The sequence below is a fragment of the Canis lupus genome, chromosome 7, assembly GCF_011100685.1.
Source record: "Canis lupus familiaris isolate Mischka breed German Shepherd chromosome 7, alternate assembly UU_Cfam_GSD_1.0, whole genome shotgun sequence".
In the NCBI taxonomy this organism is placed as follows: domain Eukaryota; kingdom Metazoa; phylum Chordata; class Mammalia; order Carnivora; family Canidae; genus Canis; species Canis lupus.
The window spans coordinates 17742017-17758886 of record NC_049228.1 but is presented as its reverse complement, the minus strand read 5'-3'; positions in this window follow the sequence as shown (position 1 = coordinate 17758886).

Below are 16870 nucleotides of genomic sequence, written 5' to 3'. Positions count from 1 at the left end.
CAGGAGGCATTGCATCTGATCTAGGACCTCAACCAGGGCTGAGATTACTGGTTAATGTTTTAAAACAGCAATAACTCCTTTTTTTGTTTTGTTTTGTTTTGTTTTGTTTTTTAGATTTTATTTATTTATTCATGAGAGACACAGAGAGAGAGGCAGAGACATGGGTAGAGGGAGAAGCAGGCTTCCGGCAGGGAGCCCAATGCGGGACTTGATCCCCGGACCCGGGGTCACACCCTGAGCTGAAGGCAGACACTCAACCGCTGAGCCACCCAGGCACCCCAAAACAGCAACACCTCTTGAGAGAAGAGTCAAGCAGGTGGATCGTCAGGGATTGGATCACCTGAGTCATGTTTTACTCCGGGGCTCAAATGTTTCTAAGAACACAACTGTCTGCAAGCATCAGGCAGTTGGTGGGAAAGAGCGAAGTGTCAGAAAAGCAAGAGTGCAGGGGACACGTTGGACACTAGGTCTCAGGCTCTCCGGGGCACTGTGGGGTCTGTGGCAGAGGGGGCTCTAGCTCCTGCTGACTGTTGCCCTGCAGGACTGCAGGCATGGTGTTGCTAGATTTTTCCCTCCTGGTGGAAGCTGGAAAGCTGACAGGTTGGCAATCGCAGTAGCTGGGGTAAAGCTAGCCTGCTCTAACTAAGGGAGCCGGCAGTGCAATGGCTTAAGGACCCGGGACATAGGTTTCTTTTGCAGGTCATGGTCAAGGCAGGGCCACAGCCGCATCTGGGTGTCAACCAGGAGAAGAGGGAAGAGGGTGTGGAAGAGAGTGTGAGCAGTGTGTGAAGATCCAGGCTGGGAGGTGGCTCATCTCAGCCCCACTTGTGCGCGTCCTCTGATTGGTGGGGAAATGTCATCGTAGGTGGACAGCCATTGCCCTGCCCTCTGGGACACTGCTGGTCCCCCCCCAGTGCCCAGCTAAAACATTAAAATACATCAGGTGGACCGAGGTAGTTGGGGATTTGAGTTCCACACATGGAGGAACAATTCACAGTAGAGGAGGAGGGAGAAAGGCAGGTGGGACGGGTGTTTGAGCTGGTGGAAGGGTGGAAGGCTCTCAGCTTGGAGGGCAAGAACAGACCTTGAATGCAGGCAAGGGAGTTTTAATTCAGGTTACCTGTCCCACCTCCAGGAAACCTTTCCTGACAGATCCCTCCGGGGCCAATCTCAGCGCTCCTGTGGAAGGCTCCCGAAGCAGTGCTCCTGTGGAAGGCTCACCGCATTCACTGTCTTCCTTGCCCATTTTTGTCTTTCTCTCTAGACTCCATTTGTATTTTGCTCACTGTTCTCTCCTTGGCGGTCTTGCAGAGCCATTGGAATGTAGTAGGTGCTCAGCAAATATTTGATGAATGACTGAAAAAAAAAATCCTCTGAGCAGTAGACAACGGATGCGCATTAGGGTCTGCACAAGGCACGATCAAGGTGCTTTGGTGGGAAGATTCATCTGGTTACCCTGCTAAGAAGGCCAGAGGAGCAGGGCAAAGACAGACTGGCTGGCAAATGAAGTGCCCCGTGAGCAAGGGCAGAGATGTCTTGTGGGAAGGGATGGGCTGGGGAAGGTGGATGATGGGGGTCTGGGTGAGGAGTGGAGAGTAAGGAACTGACGCTGAGCGTTTTCCTACCAGGCCGGTACACACTCACAGGAAGCCACAGGACCAGTGACCCCCACCCCCCAAAGCCTGAGTGCCAGAGCCAGCAGGGAGCAGGGAGCCTCCAGGGTTAACGTAGCAACGCCAGGAGAGGCGGAGAGGCGTGCTGTGCGAGGAAGCATTTATGGTGGGCTTTGAGGCACGGTGAACAGGAATGCTCTGAAAAGGCAGCTCAGCTTCATCCATTGGCCAGGAATATAGCAAAAGTCCAATAAATATTTTTATAAAATAGCATTTTTATAAAATGAAAGAATAGCTTAAAAATGGGTGGATGGATGGGTGGATGGAGAGGTGGCTTTGGTTTGTATTAGACTCTTTGGAAAAATGATTAAGAGGACAGTCGGGGGTTCTTCCCAAGTTCAAAAGGTTTAGGTTGCTAGGTCAGGCCTTGGCCTCTCGAGGCAGTCAAGGAAGCCGTGACCTCTGAGGAACAGGGTTCTTCTGCTGGACTGGAGGGGGTGTTCAGGGAAAAGTCCGGTCACCTCGGCCCGGAGCCAGCAGGCTAGGGGGGTCTAGCCCCTGTGGCCCAGCAGCGACCCAACTGCTGACCTTGTCAGTCACAGCGGTCGGCCGGGAGGCCTCCGCAGCCCGGTTGGCAGCGGCCCCGCATCCGCTGGAACATCCTCAGGGTGGTGAAAGAGGGACACAGGTCTTCCATTGTGTGCCGCCAAGGGAGGCCGCAGGGGTGGGGGTAGGGGGGCCCTGAGAGAGAGCAGATACGAGTGAGGGGAGCCAGCCTCCGCAGCCAGACAAAGGCTTGGCTGTGTTAGAGGCTCCCTCAGGGAGTCAGATTATCAGGCTTGAGTTAAGGAAAGAGCTTTCCCTGCAACCAGAGCCGGGGCCCAGGAGCTGGGGTGCCAACTCAAGATGCTGCGGGAAGCAAACCTGAAAGGCCCAGGGTAGCTGGCGGTTGGGGTCACGCATGGTGTCACCAAGTAGGCCTTGGGAGCTAACGGTGAAGAGGGCCCGGGCTTGGTTCTACCCCTGGACAAGGAGGCTCCCAGCGTGGCTGGAGGTGAAGAGGAGGCAGGGGATCGTCGTGTTGAAGGAGAACTTGGGAGACCAGAAGTCAGAAGTCCTGGGCTGTTGGGCGCCTGGGTGGCTCAGTTGGTTAAGTGCCTGCCTTTGGCTCAAGTCATATTGCAGAGCAGGATCGAGTCCAGCATCAGGATCCCTGCTCCGTGGGAGTCTCCTTTTCCCTCTGCCCCTCACTTTGCTCATGCAATCTCTCTCTCTCTCTCTCTCTCTCTCTCTGTGTCTTGCAAATAAATAAATAAATAAAATCTTAAAAAAAGAAGAAGAAGAAGTCTTGGGTTTTAAATTCAGGCTTCCCCAACTAGCAGTTGACTGTGAGGATGTTTTTCTTCTGGGTGTCCTGCTCTGGCCTGGGACTGCTGAAGATGGGATGGGGGGGGTGTGGACATGCTCAAGAGAGGAACAGAGGGCCGCAGCGCAGGGCCAGTGCATCAGGCCTGGTGATTTCCCTGCATCTCATCACGGTGCTCAATGAATATAAAACAGCAAAGGCGCCAGGCTCAGAGACCCCACTTTGGAATATTCCCTACCAAGGTCAAACAGGCCCCTGATAACCTGAGGGAGCAATGATTTCCCTTCCTGCAGCTCCCATATCAATTAGAAATAATAAAAGGTTTGGGCCCAAGCATTATAAATTGGGATCGATTTAAAGTACTTCACCTCCAAATATCTCATTCTTCCCAAGATGATAATTCAAATAATTGACATTCCGAAGGAGACTGAAAAATGTGCTTCGGGACAAAGATTAGATATCTTGGCTGCACAATAGATTCGGTCTTTTTGAAACAACTGAGAACCACGAAGAGAAAGTATCCAAACCGACCTCATGAGTTAACCAAGCAGGAAACCAGGCATCGCCATCATCCAAGTTGAATGGGCAAGACTCCAAATGCAAATAAACGTCTCAGATGTACCAGAACGTCTTCTTTGGAAGGGACCTTTAAAGATGAACGTAGCCCAACGTACTCATTTTACAGATGAAGAAACTAAGGCCCAGAGAAGAACTTAGAGCCGGACATGAAAGATGCTGTATCCCGAGCTTACGTTCTCCTCCGCTGAGTGAGGCTGTGACCGCCACGTGTCCGCACGTGGCACCTGGCTCGCTGCCTGGGAAAACGGCGAGGCTGGAGTGGGGTGACGTGTGGACTGATTTTACCCAGTATTTGAGGGAGCATTCCCCTCCTTCTCCTGGGTCCATCAGTCATGGTACTGTCCGTCATGGGAGGACACATGACCTGGCCAGCCGAGTCACAGGGGTTGGTCTGGGGTGTGCAAGGGACCCAAACGGAACCCATCAGTCTTTTCCTGGAATTTTTATGGGTGGTTCCAGAGCCGCTGGGGTCATAGAAGCATGTCTCCCTCACTGCAAATGGGAAGCTGTTTGCAATAGGAGAGAGTCAGGCTGCTCTATCCAGAAGGGAGAAAATGCAAGATTAGATACCTTGTGACAGACAGACAGATGGGTAGATACATACATACCTACACACAGAGAAAGAAAGAACCAGCCCCTGCACTTGCTAGTTCTTTTGCTTCAGCTAGTTTGAATTAAATTTCTGGTCACTTGTGGACAAAAAAGTTGTGATTGATAAATACAGTGGGAAAACGCAGAGCTCTGGCTTTGTTAGTGATCTCAAGCGGGTAAGTTGGTCGTAGGAGGGAAAGGAATGAGAAAACCCAGCTGGTCTTCTGCTTTTCTATCACACTTAAGTTCATTTTCAGATAAATATTAGGCCACTTCCAAGAAGTCACTGTTCACTGGAAGTCCACATTTTCATTCATCTTTACACATGTCATCCTCTCTGCCCCTGTAATCTCCTGCCCTGTTCTTTTATTTATTTATTTTGATTTAAAAAAATTTTTTTAATGTAAGCCCTATGCCCATCATGGGGCTCAAACTCATGACCTTGAGATCTAGAGTCACATGCTCCACCAACTGAGCCAGCCAGGCATCCCCCATCTGCTCTTTTCTTTTTATGTTCCCTGGCTGATTGACTCCTATTCATCCTTCAAAGCCCTGCCTTACCTCTCCCTCATTTATTGATTCATTCCTTTTTTTTTTATTCATGAGAGAGATAGAGAGGCAGAGGGAGAAGCAGGCTCCATGCAGGGAGCCTGACGTGGGACTCGATCCCGAGTCTCCAGGATCACACCCTGGGCTGAAAGCAGCGCTAAACCGCTGGGCCACCAGGGCTGCCCTCATTCATTCCTTTAGGAAGAATTTATTAAACTGAGGTTGGCTCTAGCAGCTGGGGGGATGGCAAGGAACAGGACGTGCATTCATTGAACAGATACTTCTTGAATGTGCCAATCATAGCATGCAGGTAATCCAGTGGTGAGCACGAAAGACAAGGTCTGTGTCCTTGTGGAACTTATTGGGAGAGAAAAGATGGCACTAATTTATGATTGGAATATGTACTTCTGTAGTTTATCTCTGTCCTCTTCAATAGCTCTCTTTTTTAAAAATTGTAAATATTTTATTTAAATTCAATTTCCCAACATATAGTATATACCCAGTGCTCATCCCACCAAGTACCCTCCTCAGTGCCTGTCACCCGGTCACCCCATCCTCCCACTCTCCTCCCCTTCTGTAACCCTTTGTTTCCCAGAGTTAGGAGTCTCTCATGGTTTGTCTTCCTCTCTAATTTTTCCCCACTCAGTTTCCCTCCTTTCCTTTATAGTCCCTTTCACTATTTCTTATATTCCCTGTATGAGTGAAACATATGATGATTGTTTTTCTCTGACTTACTTCACTCAGCATCATACCCTCCAGTTCCAACCATGTTGAAGCAAATGTAGGTATTCATCCTTTCTCTTGGCTGATAATACTCCATTGTAGACAGAGACCACATCTTCTGTATCCATCCACCTGTTGAAGTACAGCATGGCTCCTTCCACAGTTTGGCTATTTGGACGTTGCTGCTATGACCATCGGGGTACAGGTGTCCCGGCGTTTCACTACATCCGTATCTTTGGGGCAAATACCCAGTAGTGAAATTGCTGGGTCGTAGGGCAGCTCTACTTTTAACTTCTTGAAGAACCTCCACACTGCTTTCCAGAGTGGCTGCACCAGCTTGCATTCCCACCAACAGTGCAAGAGGGTTCCTCTTTCTCCACATCCTCTCCAACATTGTTGCCACCTTGTTAATTTTAGCCATTCTCACCGGAGTAAAGTGGTATCTCATTGTGGTTTTGATTTGTATTTCCCTGATGGCAAGTGATGTGGAGCATTTTTTCAGTAGCTCTTTCTTACCTGCGTTTCCTACTAGACTCAGAGGAGCTTGGGGAATAGATACCATTCATTGGTATCTATTTCCTCTCTCCACCTGTTGGGGGGGCCCAAGGACACCCCATGCCCCATCTGAGCCCCGCAGTGCTTTCTTTTTTTAAAGATTGTGTTTATATATTCATGAGAACACACAGAGAGAGGCAGAGACATAGGCAGAGGGAGAAGAAGGCTCCCCTTAGGAGCCTGATGCAGGACTCGATCCCAGGACCCTGGGATCACGACCTGAGCCAGAGGCAGCCGCTCAGTCAGTCAGTCACCCAGGTGCCTCTCCAGCAGTGCTTCCTGGTTCGTGAAGGGTGTTGCCCAGTTAGGAGAGGAGTGGCTGCTGTGGGAGGAGGGACAGGGCCTCCCCAAGGCCTGGTGGACTCCTCTCCAACAGTGGGTGGGAAGGGAAATTTAATGAGGTTTCAAAGAAGACAATAAAGAAAGTTCAAAGGCATGGCCCCTAGACTTCAACAGTTTACGAGAAAATAAGCCCAGGCCCTGGAAGCAGCTGTTTAATCTCTGAAGAGAAGCCGAGTTCAGTCCTCAGTGGAAGCTGTTTGGTGGAGTCCACTGGCAAGGCTGTGACTGTCGCCGCCCTCTAATGAGGCTCTGTGGCTTCTCACCAGCTTCGGGGGAGGAGGTCAGGGGACCGGACAGGCGGGCCCAGGGCAGGGCAAATGCAGGAGGCCCTAAGAGGTGAGTTCCTGGGAGCTGAGAGGGGCTGGAGACCTACAGTACCCATAGAATGAGTGCTTAAGGGACTGTGACGTTCATCTGGACCAAACCCCACATTTTGGTGAGGAGACTAAGGTCCAGAGACATGAGGCAACCTGACCAATGTCAACTAGCTAGGCAGTGGCAAAGCCAGGAGTCAGCTGCTAGTTCCATCTCAGCAGCAGGTGCAGCCCCTCAGGTGGGAGGTAGGAACCTTGGCTGATTCCTTACCATATGTAGACAGCCTCCAAGATTAGTATCTGGCCTGTCCCTCCCTCCCTCCCTTCCTTCCTTCCTTCCTTCCTTCCTTCCTTCCTTCCTTCCTTCCTTCCTTCCTTCCTTCCTTCCTTCCTTTTACTTTCAGATTTTATCCATTTATTTTCGAGAGAGACAGAGAGTGAAAGCAGGGGGAGGAGCTGAGGGGGAGGGAGAGGGAGGAGGAAAGAATCTCAAGCAGACTCCCTGCAGTGCCTGACTCCGGGCTCCATCCCACACCCTCGAGATCATGACAGGAGTGTCCACACATATATGGTTAATAAGTTGTGCTGGTATAACTGAACAAGCATTAATTGAACTTTGACCTTTCCTGCAAACCTCACACAAAAAGGAATTTGAAATGGATCATAGTACTTAATGCAAGAACTAAAATTATAAAGCTTCTGAAAAAAAAAATGACGATGAAACTTTTACGGCTTTGGATTAAATAAAGATTTAGCTAGACCAGAAAAACCATGCCTCATAAAAGCAAAAGCTGATCAATTAGACCTCATCAAAATTTTTAAATCTTGCTCTTTAAAAGATAGTGTTAAGAAAAATGAAAAGAGGGGCACCTGGGTGGCTCGGTGTTTGAGCGTCTTGTCTTTGACTCAGGTCATGCTCCCGGGGTCCTGGGATCAAGTCCCACATCTGGCTTCCGGCAGGGAGCCTGCCTTTCCCTCTGCCTATGTCTCTGCCTCTCTCTGTGTCTCTCATGAATAAATAAATAAAATCTTTAAAAAAAAAAAAAGAAAAATGAAAAGATAAAGTACAGTGATAAAATATGTGTAAAGCATATATCTGATAAAAATGTATATAATATATGTACACATTTGATAAATATGTTCAACATCATTAGTCATTAGGAAAGTACGAATTAAAATCACAATGAAATACCACTATTTATCCACTAGAATGGCTACAACTAAAAAAAACTTGACAATGCCAAATGTTGACAAGAGTGTGGAACGACTGGAACTTCCATACATAGCCCGTGGGGGCACAAACACGGCACAGCACACACTTTGCAGAACTTTATAAAGATAACCATCGACTTACCATTTCATCCATCAATCCCATCCTTAGATGTTTATTGAAGAGAAAGGAAAGCATATGTCCACAAAAAGACTTGCACTATTTTTTTTAAGATTTATTTATTTGAGAGAGAGAGAGAAAGAGAGAGAGAGTGCCAGGGGAGGGGCAGCGGGAGGGAGAGAATGAATTCTCAAAGCAGACTCCCTGCTGAGCACGGAGCCCAACAGGGGACTCGATCCCAGGACCCGGAGATCACTCAAGTTGGACACTTGACTGAGTCACCCCGGTGCCCCAGGACTTGCACACTTAATGCTCACAGAAGCTCTATTCATAACCACTGAAGAGTAGGAAGTACCCCCATGCACATCTACCGGTAAACAGTTCAACACACGGCGGTATATCCATATCGTGGAATGCGATCTGGATAAAGTACTGCAAAACGCAGCAACACGGATGCGTTGCTGATTGAGAGAGGTAGCACCCTGGGGTGAGGGGCAGGCCTGTTTGACCCCCAGAGCCCACATGCCTGCCACCCTCCACCTCCCTGGCCCTAATTCCACCATCAGGTAGATGCAGTTCTTTTTTTTTTTTTTTTTTTTTTTAAGATTTTATTTATTTATTCATGAAAGACTCAGAGAGAGAGAGAGGCAGAGACACAGGCAGAGGGAGAAGCAGGCTCCACGCTGAGAGCCCGACGTGGGATCGATCCAGGGTCTCCAGGATCACACCCTGGGCTGAAGGCGGTGCTAAACCGCTGAGCCACCCCAGCTGCCCCCTTTCCCATTTAAAGCCTCTTGCATGCCCGTCTCCCTCTCATTCTTCAGCGCTCAGGATTAGCATCCCCTCCTCCAGAACAGGGGCCCGGGTGCCCCCAGGATGAGCTGAGGGACCCCTGTGCACTAGGGCTCATGGTGCGGCCTGCCTGACCACACTGCGCTCCTCGGGGCTGCGGTGCACCTGGGTGTCTCTGGGCTCAGACCGATGCCAGGGCCTGGGCACACAGGTGCGGGTTCATCTCGGGAAGGAGGGAGAAGGAAGAAAAGAGGACCAGGGGTGCCCTGGGAGGCTCAGTCAGTTGCATTTCTGACTCTCGGTTTTGGGGCCCGTAGCTGGACTCTTACTCTGTTCCATTGATCTATCTGTTTATACTTGTGTGTCTATACTCATGTGTGTCCAGGATCACCTTGTCTATTTTTGTAGCTTTATATTAAGTCTTCAAATCAGGGAGTGTTAGTTTAAAACACAACTTTGTTCTTTTTCAAAATTGTTTTTCCTACTCTAGATCCCTTGCATTTCTATACACATTTTCCAAATCAGTTTGTGCATTTCTGGACACAAGCCTGTCAGGATTTTGATGGAGATTACTTGTACCCATAGAGGCATTCTTTTTGATAAATTAGAGGAATACCATTCCTAACTGCCGTTGATTTTTGAAACAAGCTTTGGCATCTCAGTAAATCGTTTTTCAACTAGGCAGAGTGTTCACAAACCTATGATTTTCACCTTCTCTTCTGATGCAGTGAAATGAAGCATCGCTCTGGTGATGGAAGCACCGGCGAGTGTCCCCAAGGCTCCGGGGACCATTGTTTTGTCCTGCGAGGAAAACCAGCTTCCTCCTTCAGGGAAACTCTGTGTCTGTGACAGGAGGGAAACCTCACAACTCACGCCCAAGAGAAGCTGTTTTAGGCATCTCCAAACAGCCACCCTTCCCTTGTTTGTCCAGAGCACAGTTCATGTGGTTTTGGAAAAGTAGTCTTACTCATAGCCCAAGAACACCACAGGCCCCAGGAAGAGAGTATTCTGGGAAGGGGTTGAGGAGAGGCCCAGAAAAAGCCAGGGCAGAGGCACAACCTTCTGGAAGCATTGCCACCACTAGTGAGTGGGAGGTCTTCCAGTTGGACACTCCAGAGCTGGGGCCATGCTTGCCACACAGCCAGCTCCCCTGGGGAGTAAGACCCTCAGAAAGCTGCGTTTCAGCAGCAAGATTATTGCCTGTTCTTTATACTGTGAATTGTTAACAGGTTCTAAATAGACTATTCATTTTTCCTTTTAGCACAGAAAGGTCTCACAACTCCAACTACCACCACCGGCTTGAATGTTTCAAGTCAAAACATTTCCCAAACCACAGCCCTCGGGTGAGATGTAGGGCTGGCCAAGGGTTTGGAGGAAAAACAACCCCCCACCGGCCTGGAAACCATTGGGTACACAGGAGGCTGGTCTCCTTGTTCACAGAAGCTGGGAGCCTGAGCATTTTTACCAGTTAATCTGATAAAGACACTTTCTCTACCAATGCCTGCCTCCACTCCCCCCACTACCCTGTCCCAGGAAGTAAGCCCATCCCCACGACTGCGGGTCTCGGGAGAGTGGGGTGCAGGGCACAGAGTGGGACAGCCTAGGGCACCTGCAGGACTTGAGCACTCCCTCCCTAACTGTGTTAAAGAATAAAAGAGGCTTCTGTAATGTTCCCAGCACTGTGCTTGAGTCAGGAAGCAGCAGATCCTACTAGGTCCACTGAACAACACCCAGAACAAGATGTGTGCGGTGGCAACTGCAGGGAAGCCAGCTCCAGCCAACCCTGGGACAGCCAGGGTTCCAGAAGTTTTGGCTCACGGGGCCCTGGGTGTAGCCCAGCCCCGGCGAAGGAGATCCAGGAGGTCCTAGTGGACCCCACAGCTGGCGGTGCTATCCATAGGTGTCGTCTTCTGCGAAAGGAGGGCTTCATCGAGGGCCTCGAAATCCAGGTCTCAGACGCCCAGAACGTGTTTGTGGCCAAGATCTTGTCTACGTTGCTGCTGCTCAAGCCGCACCAGAAGGAGAAGGCGTCCGTGGCGACGCACATTCACCTCGGCCTCCCCCACCGACACCCCACAGGCTTCCTTGGCTTTTTCGAGTACAGCGACCTTGTGTTGGAGCTCTGCTGCTGAAGATCTCGGGGCGAGGGGAGCACTGGCCAAGCCGACGGCCGCTACTACCCACAGCAGATGGTCGGGGCCGCCAGGACCTGCACCGAGGCCGGGCTAGTCCCCGGGACCGCAAGCAGGGCCAGCCCTCACTCGGTGAGGACGGGGAGGCGAAGCCAGGGGATTGCCACTGGCAAGCAAAGTCGAGTCCTGCAAGGAGAGGAAGAAGGCGTTGGGCGGGACCCCTGAGGTCACAGCTCTGGAGGTGCTGAGCACAGTTTGGAAGGGGACATGTGGCCACTGGGTGAGTCACGTGCACCTTGTCAGGGGGCAAACCACCTTTTGAGATCTCTGGCCTCAAAGAGACCTGGGAAGGATGCAGCATTCCCGGCGCGTCAGGCCCACAGCCACCTCCCGGTTCACGAGATGCTCGGACAGATCCCACTGCCCGCCAGACCGCTCACGAGCTGCCCGAACAACAGGTTCCTTACGTCTGGCCATACCCATCCCTTGTCCCCACACCTGCCTCACCATCCCTCTGAGGCTTTCAGCTGTTCACAGCAGCCTGGACCCCAGCACCCAGAAGAAGCCTCTCCTAGTCCTCAGGAAAGGCAATGAGAACCCTAAACCCCGGGTAAGAGGACTCAGTGGTCCAGGAAGCCAGTGACGTGCTTGCCTGCCACCTTGGTGACATGCTGTAGCAGCTACACAGCACGACTGCCTCCAAGCCCTCGGAGCTGAGGAGCCCGCCTGCCTCCTCCTCTTCCCGGGGCAGCACGTGGGGGGATTATTTGGACAAGTGCAGCCTGGGGTGTGAGCTGCGCGACAAGAGCGTGGGGGTGAGCTTCAGTTACTTCACATGACTCATTCTCCGCCACGACAGTGACAGCCTGCAGAACACAGAGCACGGTGACATAGAGGCCTACCTCGCCGTGGGCTCCCAACCCAGCTCCTCCCTGCAGAAGATCCCCCTCTTCAAGGGGTTCCAAAACCATGGCAGCAAACACCTGCTGAAAGCTATCCAGGCCCGCTCACCTGGCTTCGCACCTGCTACTCCATCACCTTCACCACGGCCTGCTTGTGTGCACAGCCACTTCTAGGACCATGGCACACTCACCCTGTGCCCGCTCACGGCAGCCTTGACCTACCTTGAAGAGGAGTGGGACTTTCTTAGGCACTACCGGAGCCTCCTGGAGGGGTACCCCTGCTTCCAGGGGCTGGCCAGCCAGCTCCACGGCACCTGCGTGATGCTGAACAGGCTTCAGAGCTCATGCTCAGCCACCAACGGCCTCAGGGCCTCCTCACAGGCCTCCCTCCCCTCTGGACGAGTCCCCCCCTCCCCCCCCACCAGCACCTTGGGCCCATACAGGTTAGTTCCCACTGGGTTTTTTTTTTTTTTTTTTTTTTTGTGATGTGCCCCCTGGCCGCTGGGGATGGGGTGGAGCTACATCATCCTGGCAGCTGAGAGTTGCTAAGTACATCGCCCTTTTTGTACACGTTGGGGTGTGGATTGGACGGCCTCTTCCCCTTGCCTCTTCACCCCATCATGTGGATCGGATAGACTATTGCTACAGAATCCGAACTGTTCTTTGACTTTATACACATATAAAAAGTATGGAGAGTATTGCTTGGCTACTGGTTGTCATGTGCTCTCAGGGGCTGCCTGTCTCCGCCTGTCTCTTCAGCAAGAATGAACCCCTGAGGTGCAGGGCAGAGGTGGCTCTCTGGGCAGCTGGGACTGTTCCTTGGTCCAGTAAGACACGTAGCAGACGTAAATTCAGTGACAGCACACTACCACGTCCTGCCCAGAGCTCTTTCGACAAGGCAGTGTTCTGCTGAGAGCCGTGGTTGGTCCTGGGCGGACAGGCCTCTACGGATGCTGCAGGGACTCTGCTGTAGGGACAGACCTCGCGGCAGTGATCTGAGGGGACGAGGGCAACACTTCCGAGGCCTCCTTTGAAGACCCAGGGTCACCAGGCCATCTACCTGATGAGTCAAAAAGCACAAAAAGCAAGCCCAGAGCGTGGAAAGGCAGAGGAGGAGATGGAAAGGGAGGAAGGAACACAAGGACCCCCCCAAGGAGAGCCATCTGGGACCCCACAGTAGCGGCGGGGGGCAGTGTCCGGCTGGACCTGCTCACCTGTCTCACGGCGGCGTGTGTCCACCAGTGAGGGCTGGTAGGTCCAGGAGGGTCACATGTAGGGCAGACGGGAAGGCTCAGGGATACTGGGGGGAAGCTGGGGCAGGTAGCTCAGCGGTGGCCCAGGCAAGGAGTGCGACCAAACCAAGAAGGGGTAGCACTCGGCCCCAGGGCATGCAGGTGACACCCCCCCACCTCAGCCCAGCCATTGCAGGCCAGGCTCCGGGTTGGGGGGCGTGAGGCCAAGGCCACCTCTGTGGCCCCAGGCAGGCCTCCCACTGCAGTAGCAGAAGCACAAAGGCCAACCTATTATCTTGAGGCCAAAAGAGGATTTCGGGGACTTGATTTAAAGCTTCCCTCTCTCATTTTTTGGGCAAAGGCCTGGGAGGACGGTGGGACTGGAACAGACAGAGCCGTGTGAGGGTCTCGCATCTTCCCGCGAAGGATGACAGCTCCTGCACCCCGAACCCCAGGGTTCTCCTTCACGTGGCCCTCCTGCCTCGTGCCATCGACCTTGACCTTTAAATGCAGAATTCCATCCTGCGCCCTCGTGGGCCGGGGCTGTCATCTCTCCGGGGGCCCCAGCCTGCGGTTGCCCCTGAGGAGAGGTGGGCAGGGGAGCCTCCGGCCGGCACGAACCCGGGGAACCGGGTGGGCACCCCTAGTCGCCCTCCCCGGGGAGCGGGGGTGGCCGGCGCCCGGCTCGCCTCTGTGGGGGGCACACCAATGGCCAGGCCGTGCGGACAGCGGGAGCAGCGTTTGACCTTCCAGCCGCCAGTCGGCTGCTCCGCGTGGCCGTGCATATGCCTTGGCTGGCGTCCCAGCTGGCAGCCTCCACCCCACCCCCAGTTATGGGGGTGACGGCCCCCCAGACCCTGCCCCACTGAGGGATCCAGCTCAGGGGCTCTGCAGGGAGGACGAGCATCGTTGCCCCCCGGCCCTGGAAAGCGGGGACCCCCCCTTCATAGAGGGGCTCTCCTGGGTGCGGGGCAGGGCTCGTGCCTTCCCTGGGGTTCATCACTTTAGGGGGACAGGGGTGCATTTCTTTTTTTTAAGGGCTGAGTTTCTGGAATGCCGTTCCAGCCTGACGGCGCCTCCCCTGAGAGGGGTGTCCCAAAGGCCGAGGGGCGAGCGCTGGGGAGCGGGGTCAGCGGGGGCTGGCCGGGAAGGACGGACCTCCTGCCCCCCTCCCCGAGGGCCGAGCTGCCAAGGGAAGCAGCAGGTTTCCCATCGGGGTGTCTTCATGCAATTCTCTCTCTTTGGAATGACTGAGCAAAATCGTGCCTGGAAACCAGATGGAGCCTGGAGGCCTCTCCCTGGCCTGAGCTCCGAAGTCTTCCAGGCGTTGACTCATTCTCTCGTCCTGACAACGAGAGGGACGCCCCTTGGCGCGTCACTGGGAGCCCCTCCTCACTCTCCCACCCTCGCTGCTGTTGCTCACCGTGTCCCCGCTCGGTCTCCCCACGGGGAAGGACGGCAGCGTTGTGACTTTTTCCGAGCGCTCACAGCTCCTTGGAGCATGTGTGCACAAACCTGCACCCAGCTGGTCTTGAACTCTTCAGGGCCCGGGTTTATTTTGTTCAGTTTTGTTTGCTGGTGCCCGAATCAGTGGCATGCGGTGTAGACCATGGTTTTGCAATACCCCCTGTGCCTCATGGTTGCTGCGGCGGGGTGGGGGGGATATTTATGCCCAGGCCCACTTCCAGAGACCCCGAGCTAACTGCCCTGAGGTCTGGAGGGTGCCGGGCTGGGAAGGTCCCCAGGGGATTCCAGTGTGTAGCCCCTGTTGAGAGGCCTCCAGAAACTTGTCTCAGGATGAGCCAGTCAGGCGGCCCTGTCCAAGTCGCACTTTCTCCCTCTCTCATTTTTTTTTTTTTTTGAGGGAGGTTGGATTCTCAAGCCCTATTCACACCTAGCATGTATTCACTGTTAATGCCATTTGTTTGAGCCATAAAACGCTTGGGGAACCAAGTTCTGGAAGGCAGGCTGCTGGCAGGCATTTCTCCTCTGAGGTTTGGAACCGCCACGAATAACTCGCTCACTCAGTCTTCGGAACCTTCCTCCTCCAACACATGTGATTCTCTCGCTTGTCCTCCAGCTTCTTTAACACCTACCGAGCCTCTTGCCCAACATTTTCTAGACCTCAGCCCGCAGTTTCTGAGCCGTGGAGAGGTGGCCGTGGGCCGTTCCGAGGGCCGTGTGCGAGGTCCCAGGTGGGCCACGCAGCCCTGGAGGGACAGCCACACGGACACAGAATTTTATGCCAAATTGGAACATACCCAGGAGGACTGACCAGTCTCGTCCACGGCAAAACTGAGAGAATTGGGTCAAAACATGACATTTGAGCTGCTGCTCGCGGCTTCGAGGGAAGTGCATCCTCCGAACCTTAGGGCATGTGCATCCACGCAGGAGCGCGGCCCGGAGATGGGAGATGAAGAGCGGGTCTGCCGCCCCGGGGCTCCCGGGAGGGAGGTCACCCCCCGTACCCCTGCCCCCTGCCATCCTTTAGAGCTCTCGGGTGTGGCTGTCGGCAGCCCTCGACGGCCCCTGCCGCACGCGGCCACCTGCCTGGGCTGCACTCACGTGCTCCTTCAAAACATGAGCTGCTCCACGTACACGGAAGAGTCTGCGCGGGTGCCACGAGTATCCCATCTCCCCACCTTAGCTCCAGCCAGTGTTTGAAGGCTGAAGCCCCGTCAGCCTTCCTCTCCTCCTGCTCTGTTGCCATCGGCGATCGTCTTTCCCAGACCCCGGGCGCTTGGGTACCGCGCACCGCAGCCCGCGGGGGTCACAGGCCTTCAGGCTTTCAGCGTCTCTCCCCCCCGCCTGGGGCTCTCGAGAAGGGTTTGCGCTTGGCCCGGTCGCCTGCACCTGGGGACCTCGTCTGACCCCAGACCTCTCCGAGGCCCGAGTCTCAGGGCTTCCACCCCCGGGCCCACCCCGTGAGGGTGGCAGGACAGGCTGGTGTGTGAGCCTTGGGGCCTCGGGTGGGGTCTCACGCGCACGGAGCGCCTCCCGACAGGGGACAGCAGGAACCGGAGGGGAGCAAGCGCGCAGCATGGGGGGCTGCCTGGTGGAGGCGGCCTCCGTTGGGGAGCCGGGGCGGCCTTGTGCCGCGAGGTGGGCTGAGGTTGGCTGCGGCCCCCCGGCAGGGAGTGGAGGGCGGGCACCGGCGGCGGCGGGAGGCCCCGGGACGACTGAGCGTGGTGGCTCACTCGGCAGCCTCACTTCCCTCCACCCCATTTGAGTGGAGGCTCGGGAAGCTGGGCGTCCTTCCCCTCGGCGGCTCGCGGTCTGCTGGCCTCCCAGCCCTCGGGCCTCCGAGCGAGGCCGTGGGCAGCCACGCGCAGGCTTCGGCCCAGGAATGGCCCGGGGCCCGGAGGCTGTCACCAGCATGGGCTTGAGGGTGGACACCCAGGGCAGTCCAGCTCCCGCCAGCCCCGCTCCTCCGTGGCCCGAGGTTAAAGGAAGCTCCCAAAGCCCCATCTGGGGTACGGGGGCCGGGGGTGCGTGGGGGGTGGGATGGCGTCGGCGAGGGCGAGCTCTTCAAGCTCGGCGGGCCTTCCCGTCGCGGGCCAGCTTCTGCTGGGAGAAACGGGCTCGTTGGTTTTGGAAGAATTTACTCTGGACAGAAGCTTGGGCTCTTGCCTTGTTTGACAGCCCATAAAAGTCAGCTGCAAATCCGAACTCCCGGCTCTACTGTTTTCGGGGGCGGGGGGGGGGGCGGGCGGGGGAGCCTGGGGACGGTTACAACTCCTTCCCCGGGCTGGCTGTCCCCTCCCCCGCCTGGGTCCACCCTGCCCCTGAGTCGCCTCCACAGTTAGGGAAGCGTGAGGATGTTGGCGCGGGCAGGCCGGACGGCGGAAGG